Raw genomic sequence first — 13,549 nt, forward strand, 5'->3', positions numbered from 1 at the left:
GGCAAAGAGCACCCATGCTGAGCAATGAGTTTTTGCAATGGAGGAGGATGGTGTGGCATATAAGGTAAGGAAGTGTGAGGACGAGATAGCACACCTGGAGGGAGGGAGCCTCTTGAGGAGCAGTGGACAAAGAGGCTATGGGGAAAGGGACAAATTGTGACGGGCATAATATGGCGTACTGGAAAGGTAGACTTTATGCTGTAGGGAATGGGAAACTGCTGCAGGTTTTTAAGCAGGAGAATAATATGATCAGACAATACTCCCTCTACTCTTCTTAAGTCTTCACCTAGAGTCAGGCTGGTGCTGGGTAGATAATAACATGAACTTAATTGATTTAAAAACAGAAACAAGAGGCAGTGGAAAATTTCCAATCACGTGTACACTTTCTCCTTCAGGAATTTCTGGAAAATAGCATGCTTTATTTAATAAAATTTAACAGCATTTTTTGGAAACAGCTACAATGCTTTATTATATTCGGTGGTTTTTTTTTTGTTTTTTTTTTGTGGTACGCGGGCCTCTCACTGTTGTGGCCTCTCCCGTTGCGGAGCACAGGCTCCGGACGCGCAGGCTCAGCGGCCATGGCTCACGGGCCCAGCCGCTCTGCGGCATGTGAGATCTTCCCGGACCGGGGCACGAACCCGTGTGCCCTGCATTGGCAGGCGGATTCTCAACCACTGCGCCACCAGGGAAGCCCCTATTCGGTGGTTTTGCTGTAAAATTTACAGTCTGAAATAAAGGAGTAGCTCACTTATTCTCTCTTATTTTTTATATGTTTCGTTTGAGATATAATTCATATACCACAAAATTTACCTTTTACCTTTTAAAAGTGTAAACTTTGGTGGTTTTTATTTTAGTATGTTCAGAAAAGTTGTGCAGCCATCACCGCTAATTTCAGAACATTTTCATCACCTCCAGAGAAATCCTGTACCCCGTTAGCAGTCGCTCCCTATTCTCTCCTCCTCCCCCAGCCTCTGACTACCACTGATCTACGTTCTGCACCTTTTTTTCCCAAAAGATTGGCCTATTCTGGACTTTTTGTATAAATGAATCGTACAATAGGTGGCCCTTTGTGAATGGCTTCTTTCACTTAATGTTTTCAAGGTTCAGCCACATACCAGCATGGATCAGTACTCCATTCCTTTTTATGGCAGTCATATTTTATTATAATATATAGCACATTTTGTTATCCATTCATCAGTTGATGGACATTTGGGTTGTTTCCACTTTTTGGCTATTATAATGTCACTATGAACATTCATATATAAGTTTTTGTGTGGACATATGTTTCCAGATCTCTTAGGTGTATGTTTAGGAGTGGAATTGCTGGATTATATGGTAATTCTATGTTTAACTTTTTGAGGAACTTCCAGACTGTTTTCCACAGCAGCTGCACCATGTTATCTTCCCACCAGCAGTATACAAGGACTTCAGTTTCTCCATTTCCTCCCCAACATGTGTTTTTATTTATCCTCTCTTCTGAAGGAGTGGTTCTGCACTTGGCATTAACACCAGAATCTCGCTATAATGCTGTCCTACAGGTAGGCATGTAGGTAAAGAAATGTAGAAGGAGACAGCATGGACTCGCGGAAGATGCTCACAGGGATCCATACTGAGCACTTAGCTTAATGACCAGAGGTAGCCAGTTGGTGGGTATTTCAAACCCACCTTAACCTTCACTTCTCCTTGGGTTGTTTCCTTATATTACTGATTAGATTCTCTATTTCCTTCTATGAATAGTGCCAAATAGTAACGTTCTCCAATATTTTTTTAAAATATTTTTACAGTCTCCTTTTGTGATTCTAGAATAAATTGAGAGCCTTCACTTTTCCTGGGCTTGCTTTTTTTTTTTTTGCGGTACGCGGGCCTGTCACTGCTGTGGCCTCTCCCGTTGCGGAGCACGGGCTCCGGACGCGCAGGCTCAGCGGCCATGGCTCACGGGCCCAGCCGCTCCGCGGCATGTGGGATCCTCCCGGACCGGGGCACGAACCCGCGTCCCCTGCATCGGCAGGCGGACTCTCAACCACTGCGCCACCAGGGAAGCGCCTCTGGGCTTGCTTTGTAGGTGTTTGTAAACTGACCTTTTGTCTTATCTGTGATACTTGGATATTAAACCTTGCAGAAGATGTTGTGAAGCTAAATTTTATAAATTACAAGTCCTTGTCCTTATCTGGGGTCTTTTCCAGTGATAATAGACAGGACCATTTATCTCAAATCGCAAAGAACCCATAGCAAGAAAATAACATTCCAAGATGAGATCCACAGAGAGACATGGCAAAGTGTTCTCCTTTCACCTCTTTCCATAATATTCCCCATTGTTTATTTAATGACTGAATTGTTGTGGTGGAAGAGAGGGTGTTTGTTGCCCTGGGAGGGGATTAGGAAATAGGCTGCAGTTTGGTGAAAATAGTAGAGGGCGTGGGTGCTCCGCTTTTACCATGTTGTTGGATGTGTACCAACCTGAGGTGTAGATGCCTACGCCTGCACCTTTGCCTGAAGGCTTTTTTTGATCACCTTAGGGCACTCACCTGCCTTCAGGCTGGAAGTACTGGGGAATTAGCACCCCAGGAGTAGTCCCTAACCAACAACCCATAAGAGTTGGTATATGTATTAGTTTCCTCTTGCTTTTGTAACAAATTATCACCAACTCAGTGACTTAACACAAATTTATTATCTTGCAGTTCTGGAGGTCAGAAGTCCAACACAGGTCCTGTGGGACTAAGTCAAGGTGTCAGCAGGGCTGAGTTCCTTCTAGAAGACCTAGGGGAGAGACTGTCTCCTCACTTTTTCCAGCTTTTAGACTTCTTTGGCTTGTGGCCCCATATTACTTTGACCTCTGCTTCCATGGTCATATTTTCTTCCCTGACTTTGACTCTCTTGCCTCCTTCTTATAAGGATTACACTGGACCCGTCCAAATAATCTCCCCTTCTCAATGCCCTTCCTTAATTTAATCTCACCAGCAAGTCCCATTTGTTAGCTAACAACATATCTACAGGTTCTGGGCATTGGAATAGAGACATCTTTGGGGGTAATTATTCTGCCTACCTCAGTGTAAAATAACCCAGTTCCCCCACTCCTTGAGTGAGATAGCTCTGAGCATACGTTCTGCACAGTTTCCAGAGTTTCCCAGCAGGCCTTTGCTCCAGCTATCCATGTTGATTACTTGCTGGTTAATATACCCTTTCCTGGTTTCCTTCCCTTTCCTGTTTCACCAACCCCCATTTCCTGGAAGAACCTCCCACATTCAAATACATATGGTTCCCAACTTACGATTGTTCTACTTATGATTTTTCAACTTTACAGGGGTGGGAAAGCAATATGCCTTCAGTAGAAAGTGTGCTTTGGATTTTGAATTCTGATCTTTTCCTAGGCTAGTGATATGTGGTATGATATTCTCTCTTGATGCTGGGGAGTGGCAGCTGCATCTCCTGGTCAGCCACACAATCACAGGGGTAAACAACCAATACACTTACAATCATTCTGTACTCAGACAAACATTCTGTTTTTCACTTTCAATGTAGTATTCATTACATTACAGAAGATATTCAGTACTTTAGCATAAAGTAGGCTTTGTGTTAGATAATTTGCCCAACTGTAGGCTAATGTTCAGAGCATGCTGAAAGTAGGCTAGGCAAAGCTATGATGTTCGGTAGTTAGGTATATAAAGTGCACTTTCTACTTAACGATATTTTCAACTTATGATGGATTTATGGGGACATAACCCCATCGCAAGTCAAGGAAGATGTGTACTTCCATTCAAATCTCAGGGTCTACTTCTTTTTTTTTTTTAACGTCTTTATTGGAGTGTAATTGCTTTACAATGCTGTGTTCGTTTCTGCTGTATAACAAAGTGAATCAGCTATACACATATACATATATCCCCATATCCCCTCCCTCTTGCATTTCCCTCCCACCCTCCCTATCCCACCCCTCTAGGTGGTCACAAAGCACTGAGCTGATCTCCCTGTGCTATGCGGCTCCTTCCCACTAGCTATCTGTTTTACATCTGGTAGTGTATATAGGTCAGTGCTACTCTCTCACTTCGTACCAGTTTACCCTTCCCCCTCCCTGTGTCCTGAAGTCTCTTCTCTACATCTATGTCTTTATTCCTGTCCTGCCTCAGGGTTTGCTTCTTACAGCTCAATTGCTTAATATCTGTAAACCCTTAGAAGAGTGAATTTCTTTGAGCACTCAAAAAATGATGGGAGTAGGGGCTTCCCTGGTGGTGCAGTTGTAGAGAATCCACCTGCCAGTGCAGGGGACACGGGTTCGAGCCCTGGTCCGGGAAGATCCCACATGCCGCAGAGCAACTAAGCCCGTGCACCACAACTACTGAGCTTGTGCTCTAGAGCCCGTGAGCCACAACTACTGAGCCTGCGTGCCGCAACTACTGAAGCCCGCGCGCCTAGAGCCCGTGCTCCACAACGAGAGAAGCCACTGCAATGAGAAGCCCGCACACTGCAGCGAAGAGTAGCCCCTGCTCGCTGCAACTAGAGAAGGCCCGCCCGCAGCAACGAAGACCCAACACAGCCAAAAATAAATAAATTAAATAAATAAATTTATATTAAAAAAAATTATGGGAGTAGGTCAAACGGACACAGGAGCCAGCTTGAAGGAACTCCCAATAGCCAAATCTAGACAATAAATAATGATTATAAAGGATTACTACCTATTGAATAAAGTAAGGATCCATGAGTCCACTGATAAAGAAACAACAAACAGATAAATAAGAAGGGAAAGTTCTTCCTACAGTCAAATCCAACTAATAAATGAAGAAGGGAGGATAGAATCATAAAATCATTATTTGGCAAACATCATAATAATAACTGATTCAAGCAAGAAAGTTCAGTGGATGCTAAAACCAGGGGGTAAAAATTTGGGACTAACAGGAGTTTACATAGTCTCAAAGTATTTCCCTACAAGGACATTACAAAGGGTAAAAGAGTAGCTTGACGGTGGAGAAATCTGGTAGCCATCACCTTAACCAAATTATCTAATTGGTCAATGGGACATAATCATCTGCCTTCCGATATGAGGCACTGAGAGGATCTCAGTGTATTCCTGCCAAAAGGGCATAACTTGAATCCAATCATGAAAAAAAGTGACAACACCAAGTTGAGGGACACTCTATAAAACAACTGGCCTGTCCTCTTAAAAAATGTCAATGTCATGAACTACAAAGGAAGATTCAAGAACTATAACTATTCCAGAATAAAGGAGACTAAAAATACATGAAAACTAAGAGAAATATATGATCTTGGGTTTTTATTTTGCTATTAAGAACATTATTAAGGCAATTGAAAAAAATCTGAATAAGGACTTTAGATTAGATAATAGTATTTTATCATTATCAATGGCCCTGATTTTATAAATTGTACTGTGGTCATGTTCAAGAATATTCTTATTTTTATGCTTAGAATACTTAAGAGCATTTTCTTATTTTTGAGAAATGCACACTGAATTATTTAAGGATGCAGGAACATCAATAAGAAACAAAGAGTTCAGAAGAGAGAGACAGAGAGAATGAAACAAATGTAGTAAAATGTTATCATTTGGAGGATCTGGGTAAAAGGTATCCGGGAATTTTTCGGTACTATTCTCGCAGGTTTTGTCTATATCTTAAGTATGGCAAAAATTTAAAAATGTAAAAAATATAAGGCATTTTAGTCATTGAGCCATTGCCCTGCTTACCTACAGGTTGCTGTGTTGACATTATGAGATAAATAAAATGTCCTCGGCTTTCTTAAGCCACACTGTCTCTGTCTTCACTGTGTCCCAGAGATATGTTGACTGTTGAGTAGAGTTTCTAATACCTGCAACAGAGCACTGGATTGAGAATCAAGAAACTGAAATTTGAGTTCTGGTTCAGTAGTTGTGTGACCTCTGATTAGTCATTTTACTTTTCTTGGCTTCAAATCGTGTCTGGAATGTTAAAGATTTAAACTGTTCTTTGATTCTTCTTCATCCCTTCCAGAACACTCATTTATGATTCTCTAATGTCCTTTGGATATTTGAATAACTGAATCTTTTCTTCTGGGTATGGTTCATAATGACTTTGCCTTATAATACATTCCACTTGATGTGGCGACTATGACATCAAAGAAATTTCCAGTGGAAGGTTATTATTTGTTTGTTGTTGTTATTGTGAAGGAGGGAAGAAGCCAGGCAAAATAGTCAAGAAAATTATTCAGTCTGTGATTCCACTTATTAGATTTCTCACATAGGATATTTTATAAGTTTAGGTAATCAAATTTCATATTAATGACTACTGGGAACAATATTCTTGGTGTAACAAATTAGCCCTTTTTGCTGAGTTAGTTTGAGCTGGTTTATTTCCAAAACCTCCAGGCATGTGTGAGTTCCTAACTTACAGTGAAGGAGAGAATGAACAGACGAGTGGAAACAGCTGGGAACAGGGGAGTTGAGCTCAGCCCCTGAATCAACCCTACAGCTGCCCTGCTCCTTGGTATTTGGCTGGGGGTAGTTCTCTAGTCATTGCCCTTCCTCTTTTTTTTTAAATAGAAGTAATGAGGCTTGAATCTCTTTCTTGCCTCTCAGAAGTGCTGCAGTGATGAATGGAAATGCCATTTGAAAACTGCTGTGCATCCTTTGCTAGGGAGATATTTCAGTAACGAAGCATCCTCATCAGAGTACAGTCAGCTCCTGCTATAACGCCAGCACCCAGGGTATTGAGTCTTCTCATATTAGCAGGATCTACAATGTACTGTAGGTAGCCATGCTGGGGGAAAGGAACAGACCACCCTCTTTCTCCCACACCAGTTATTTTTATTCAGTAGTTTCATTTTATTTATAACACTTATCATAAGCTGAAATTAATTAACTAATTATTTAACTTATTTATCTCTGGTTGCCCGTCAAGAACATAAAAGTTCAAGGGGGGCAGGAACCAAGTATGCTTTGTTCTTCTTGTGTCCCCAGCACCCAGCACAGTGCCTGACAAATAGTAGGGGCTCAATAAAGATTTATTTAGTGATGCATGAATGAATTATATAACACATGATCTAATCTTCCTGTTCCTTTATGACAGGATTTGACCACATATGCCAAGATGCCAAGATAACTGCCCGTGAGATTTCAAATTCCAATAACTGAATAGGCAATTTCCCATGAAAGTGATTTTAAAGATACCAATTATAGACAAGAAATAAATAAGTTGACACATGATACCAAACATGTGGGTCTCTCCTGTATCAATGAGAACTTCTTAAGGAGCTTTAGCATACGTATCTGGTAGCACTGAAATGGGTAATTCACCAAGTATCAATGGATTCTTTTTAAGTTTGAAAAGTAATTTGTTTATCTCTTTATTTTTCTAATGAAGAAATTCTTAACACACTTTTTGTTGTGTTAAGTTGCTGTAAAAAGTGCACCCTTTTCTTTTTTTTTTTTTTTTTTTTGGCAGTTTTGAAAAGCCAAACAGTTCATACTACTGAGGTAGAAAGGGGGTGAGGGGGTAGTAGGGATACACACTGAGATTAATCATTTGCCCTAGATAATCTCCAACCTGTGTACCACCACTATAGGTGATTGATTTTTGTTTCTGTACAGCTTTAAAAGGTGAGGCAATTTGTGTGTTGAACCTTCCATCAACCACCTGTGAGGATTTGAGTCACCTGTCCCTCCAGCCTCCTTTGTTCTGGTCCCCAAAGTCTGATGACCTGGAGCTATGCATGAAATGAGGGTGGGGAAGGGTGGAGACTCTCACTGACTGCTTCAATTCCTTAATGGTCCTTGAGGCTGGGAAAGAGCCTTTGTTCTTGAAAGCTGTACTTTTTTTTACTCTCTGTACAAATTCTAGGAGGTCTTTTTTGTGTATATTTTGGATGCTTATTGGATCTCTTTGCCTTCCTGAAGAATGACATTGATTATGTTATTGTTCAAAACCCTTCACCAGCTCCCCAACACTTACAGAGAAAGTCTTCAGCATTCACTCTGCACTTAAGTTTTCTTACGATCAAATTCTAGAATAGTGTTGTGTTTAGGAGCATAGATTCTGGGATTAAATATCTGATTCTGCCTCTTGGATGACCTCGGGCAAATTGCTTAATCTTTCCAAACCTCCTATTTTCTCAAGGAGCAAACAATGGGACCTATCTCCTGGGGGTTGTTTTTGAAGGTTAATTAAAATTATGCATATAAAGTGCACACTTTTATGCCTACAACATTGTAAAGGCTCAATAAAAGGTTGTTATTTTTACCACCTCTCTCCCCTGATCCAGCAAATGTAACTAATTACTGCTGCAAGCACTGTTGCAAGTACCCCCTAATTTACATTTTCTTTCAGACTTCTTTTGCCTCATGCTTTTCCTCACTCCTTCCCCTCTTTCCTGAGTTCAAATGTTCTTCATTCTCTGATGCCCTCTCACAATGTTGCTTCTATCTAACTGCTTCCACAAAAGTAATTCCTCCTTTCCTGCTCCCCACACTTCTAAGTGACCTCTCCTTTCTTTAAATCCTGTTGACATTTTTTTCTGAGGTGAAAGTGGCAGCCGCTTGAATCAGGGATGCTCTTCTGGACTCCCTTTTGGTGGCTGAGATCTGGAGCGTGTTTCTTCCTTTCCCCTGCATCTCTGAGGTAACGTCAGTCCTCCCTAGCTTGCTGCTTGGCCTTAACTGGTAAATGCAACTACCCTGTGATCATGTCCAGCACACAGTAGATGCTCAATAAATATTTATTCAGGGAAAGGATCTGTGTGGCGTGGAAGGAACTCTCTGTGGCTACCATGTGTATCATTCCATCAGAAGACCGCATTTCATCCTAAATTTGAAATTCCTCAGAAAGTGTGTATACTGAGATTCGAAGACCCTTTGAACTTTGAGCCTGGGGAGGATTTGGTGACATGTCAGATATATTTTATGGCTCATGAATTTAGGTTGGTTTTGGGGATTCTATATGTGAGAGCGGAATCTTTTCAGATTCATAGTTCTTTTCTCTGTGATAGCTACCATTTTCACTTATGATCCAGGTTAAAAGTGATTGCATGGGAAACAGAGTGCTTTGTTATTTGAACAGATTATGATGGATTATTTCCGTTTTGTCATTATCTTCCTTCGCAAGATGGTAGAAAAAAAAGATGAAGTCCCCTATATTTTGAAAAAAAGGCTTCTTTTCAAGAATAGAATCGGCCTTGGGGCGGGGGTGCTACCTGTGGTTTTGCTCAGCACAGTTGATATGGGCAAGGTGTTGAGGTTAAAAACAGAAAGGAATTTCCCACCTATATTGTAGGAGTTAAAAGCAGGACTTTCATAACCAGAACACTATATGACCACAGATTATTTGTCCTTGACAGACTAAATGAAATAAGCCTGATACAGTTACCTTTTTGATGCAAGGTGGGAAAATTTGGGGGGGAAGCTTAAGTTTGCCTGTTTCTGAAATTCAGGAGACCGTGGTTCTAGTTTCAGTTTCTCTACTCACTGGATGGGGAGATTTGGCCAAGTTGGTATCTTTCCCTGGGTCTCACAATTTAAAAGATAACTTAATGGCTAGCACCCTGCCTCTACTCTTCTAGGTCCAACTAGAAGTTCTCTTCACTCCCCAGGAGAAAACCCAAGTGAGAGAGGGGCTAGGAGTGATTGTAGAAATGTCAGAGTGCTTCGCTTAGAGAAAATGAGAAAAAAGGAGGGAGAAGGAGACCGATTCACAAAAGATCAATTTAAGAGGCTCTTTTTCAGCAAACTTTGTCCTTTCTCTGCTTCTACCATGGTCGCATGGTACAGAGCTTTTAGGGAGGTGGTTGTCTCTCTGCACTCTGCCCCTAAGCAGTTTTCTGTCTACATTGTCCCCATTGTTTGGCATTTCTACAGTCACCGCATTGCTTGGCTTTCTTTCCATTTCTCCCCTAGGGGCATTACTCTTAACAAAACTCTTCCCCAGCCTGCCCATTGGTAGTTGTGAAACATGAGGGGGATTGTATATGAATTTCTGCTTGTCTGCAAAGCACAAAGCTTTGTGGGAAAAACAAAAACAAAAAGGTGGCTATGCTATTTTGACTAAGGCTTCCAGAGTTTGGGAATTGGGAAGGTGTACTCCACTGAACTGTAAAGAATATGTACTCATCTGCATGGGGAGTACTCGAGGCTACCAAAGCCACTGACAGTTGCTATATGCCCAGACAATGTAAGCTGTTGTGTGGTGTGTTCAGGAAATCCCAACAATCCTGGGTCACCAAAAGTGGCTCAGCTCAAGCAGATGTCCTAGGTTGCATGATATCCAGAAACTTGGATTGAAGTTAAGGCAAGTTTCCCAGTCCTCAATACAGAAGAAAAATAGAAAGAAAATACAAGAAATGCAGTCTGTTCCCCAAATCAACCAAATGCCATCTTGCTCCCTTCAGCAGTCCAAAAACCTATTACCAGACAAAACAAAATCTAACTAGGAAGATGAATCTGCTCCTAGCAAAAACTCATTTTTCACTCCCAAGTCAAAATTATGAATTCACTCATTCAACAAACTGCTATTGACTTTAGGACTGCCCAGTGGTTTTCATCGTCTACAAAACTGCTTGTCTCGATTTACGTACCTAATGGGAAGATAACTATAACTTACATTGTCTGTCTGGGGAAACGGATTGGAATGAAGATATCTGTAGAATGGTTATTTGAATCTTTGTCCAGAGAAAGACCAGTAATTCAGAGGGTGAGTTGAGGGAATGTGAAAATAGGCTTGGACAAATCTCCCAATGAAAAAAACACTACTAAATATTATGTCCCACTAATATACTTATTAAGAACAGAATTAGGAAAATGAAACTTCTCTACCAAACTCTTCTTGCTGTCATGAATTTCTATTCTCAGGAATTAATCACATTAAGAATCCAAAGGAAATCCCATATGAATGGATTCTAGATTCAGAAGTATTTTGTGTTAGGTTACACTACAGTGTTTTTGACCTGTTTTGCTTTGGGGAACAAAGAGGGGTGCAGTGTGTGAGTCTGGAGGTAGATGTGTCAAAGTTTGGCTTGTTCTTTATTGCTATTCCCAGCCCAAGGCCTAGTTTGTTATGTTAAAAAATCAGGTTTTTTTCTAAAGAAGAGAACCAGAAATATTTGTATTTAGTGGGTAAGGAGCAAGTTGAACAGAGAATTTTTGTGCTTTAAGATCTCACATAATCAGTTTCCATTTCCCAAACACGCGCTTCCTATTTCCTTTACACCACCATCACCAAAGGAAACCTGAACTAACTGCAGGCCACTGATGGGTACACATATGCAATTAGGGCAATCTCTCATTTGTTTAATGCTTGGGTTTTATGTATTTCTGCAGTTGAGATCCCACGTTGAAGCCCCAGGGCTTGGGAGGTTTATCAAGTTGCTCTTGCAAGCTTCTCTTATCTCACCAGGAAGGCACTCCTCCAGGGATGATGTGGAATGGCTAAAAGAAATTAAATTGGGAGCAAAGCTCCTTCTGGGGCCCATAGCCCCCTTGTATTACTCAGCCTCACCTTCTCATCTCTGCACAAAAACTTTCCTCCTGCCTCAGCTTCCTATTTAGTTACTCTCTATTTTTAGTAGCCCTTTCCTCATGGCCAGAATGCCTCCAGAATCCCCAGCTCCTCTGAGAAGCCTTCTTCCATGTCATCGGAAGCTCTGTGATCATGCGGATTTGTTTCTTTCACCCAGAACACCCTCCCTCTGAATGTTGGCTCCTTGAATGCTCACCTCATCATTTTTTTTTTTAATAAATTTATATATTTATTTATTTTTGGCTGTGTTGAGTCTTCGTTGCTGCGCAGTCTTTCTCTGGTTGCAGCGAGAGGGGGCTACTCTTCGTTGCGGTGCCCGGGCTTCTCATTGCGGTGGCTTCTCTTGTTGAGGAGCATGGGCTGTAAGCTTGCGGGCTTCAGTAGTTGTGGCTCACGGACTCTAGAGCGCAGGCTCAGTAGTTGTGGTGCACGGGCTTAGTTGCTCCGCGGCCTGTGGGATCTTCCCGGACCAGGGCTCGAACCCGTGTCCCCTGCATCGGCAGGCAGATTCTTAACCAATGTGCCACCAGGGAAGTCCCTCACCTCATCTTTTAATTCTGAGCTTAGGCAGTAAGATTTGAAGTTTGAGCTCCCCAGATGACCAGGGTTCTTTTTCCTGTGCTTTCATGCCACGATTTCATCCTCTTGGTGGCAGCTCTTATACTGGGTGATCACTTATGTGGATGTTCATCTTTCTTTGTGACTGTGCACTGGAGAGCATGGGCATGGGATGCTTATTTTTATGCCCCTAGTGCTTGATGTAGTCGAGGTAAAGTGCCCCCAAAGGAAGGAATTTTTCAATCACTGGATACCCATATGATCATACAGACTTTAACAACAGGCTTTCCAAGAGAATTTAATAAATAATATGAGAAGATGCTTATTTTTTGCATGAAGAAAAAAAAACCAGTATACAAACCATATATATCAGGGTTCTAATTCTATATTCATAAATATGTATATTTTATAATTATTGTATATATACATATATAAATATACACACAGAGGGAAAAAAGACTAGAAGAAAGTACACCAAAATCTCACTTGGTTATTTTGATAAACACTATTTTTTCTTACTATTTTTCTCCAGATTGTCTATAGTGAACATATATTAGTGTCATAATCGAAGAAAAAAAATACCATTTAAAAATGAATGGCAGATAGGAACTATCTTATGATGGCAGGGGTACACCAAAGCCAGTTAGAATAAAATTTGGTGAAATAGAGCATTGTTATGTGTGATATTCTAACAAGAGGAAAAATAATATAGGAGTATACATTTTTAGTTAATATTCATAGTGGCCTTTTTTTCATAGTTTTATCAGTAGAGTAGGAGGTATTTAAACCAATTGGCTTCTTATAAGATAGCAAGTAATATATTTTAAAATGAAGGGCTATTGAGGTCACAAAGATATGGCATAAAAACTCTTCACTTAAAGGTACCCCAGGGAGTTTATCCTCCCTGAAAACCTCCCCCACCTCCACCCCCACCCCCACCCCCCACACACTGGTCCACTGGAATGATTTACAGGAAAGGAAAGATGAGATCACACTGAGCACCCGAACAAGTCTTTGCTCTGGGTGATGTGGTGTAAAACAGATCAGAGAAATGATTAAAATGTGAGGCTGACCTTCATGGTTACAAAAGCAAAAGACTGGGGGAGAATTTTTCTCCCTACCAAAGCCTGTGGCATTAATCCCACGTTTATACACCTTTTGTAGGAAGGTCCTTGCAAGATCCTCACAAGGTCATGAAACCTACCCTTTTTCTTGCTGCTCACTCTAAGGGAAGAACTAAATCAGTCAAGCAAATGAGATGGCCAGCCCAGTCCTCTGGGTGCCTTTTAGCCACAGAACAGTTTAGTGGTTAGTCTTGGGCCTTAGAGTCTGACAGCCAGGGTTGAAATCTTGGCTTCAAGATGACTTCAGATTAAGACTGAGGCTAAGTCAGTCTTAAGATGAACTGAGGCTCAGTTTCTCCATGTAAAAAATATGAAGATATACCTATTTCATAAAAATAACCATACTCTGAGTTCCACCCCTACCTAGACTACCCTCCCCTTTTT

Source organism: Physeter macrocephalus, chromosome 18 (assembly GCF_002837175.3).
Source record: "Physeter macrocephalus isolate SW-GA chromosome 18, ASM283717v5, whole genome shotgun sequence".
Taxonomy (NCBI): Eukaryota; Metazoa; Chordata; class Mammalia; order Artiodactyla; family Physeteridae; genus Physeter; species Physeter macrocephalus.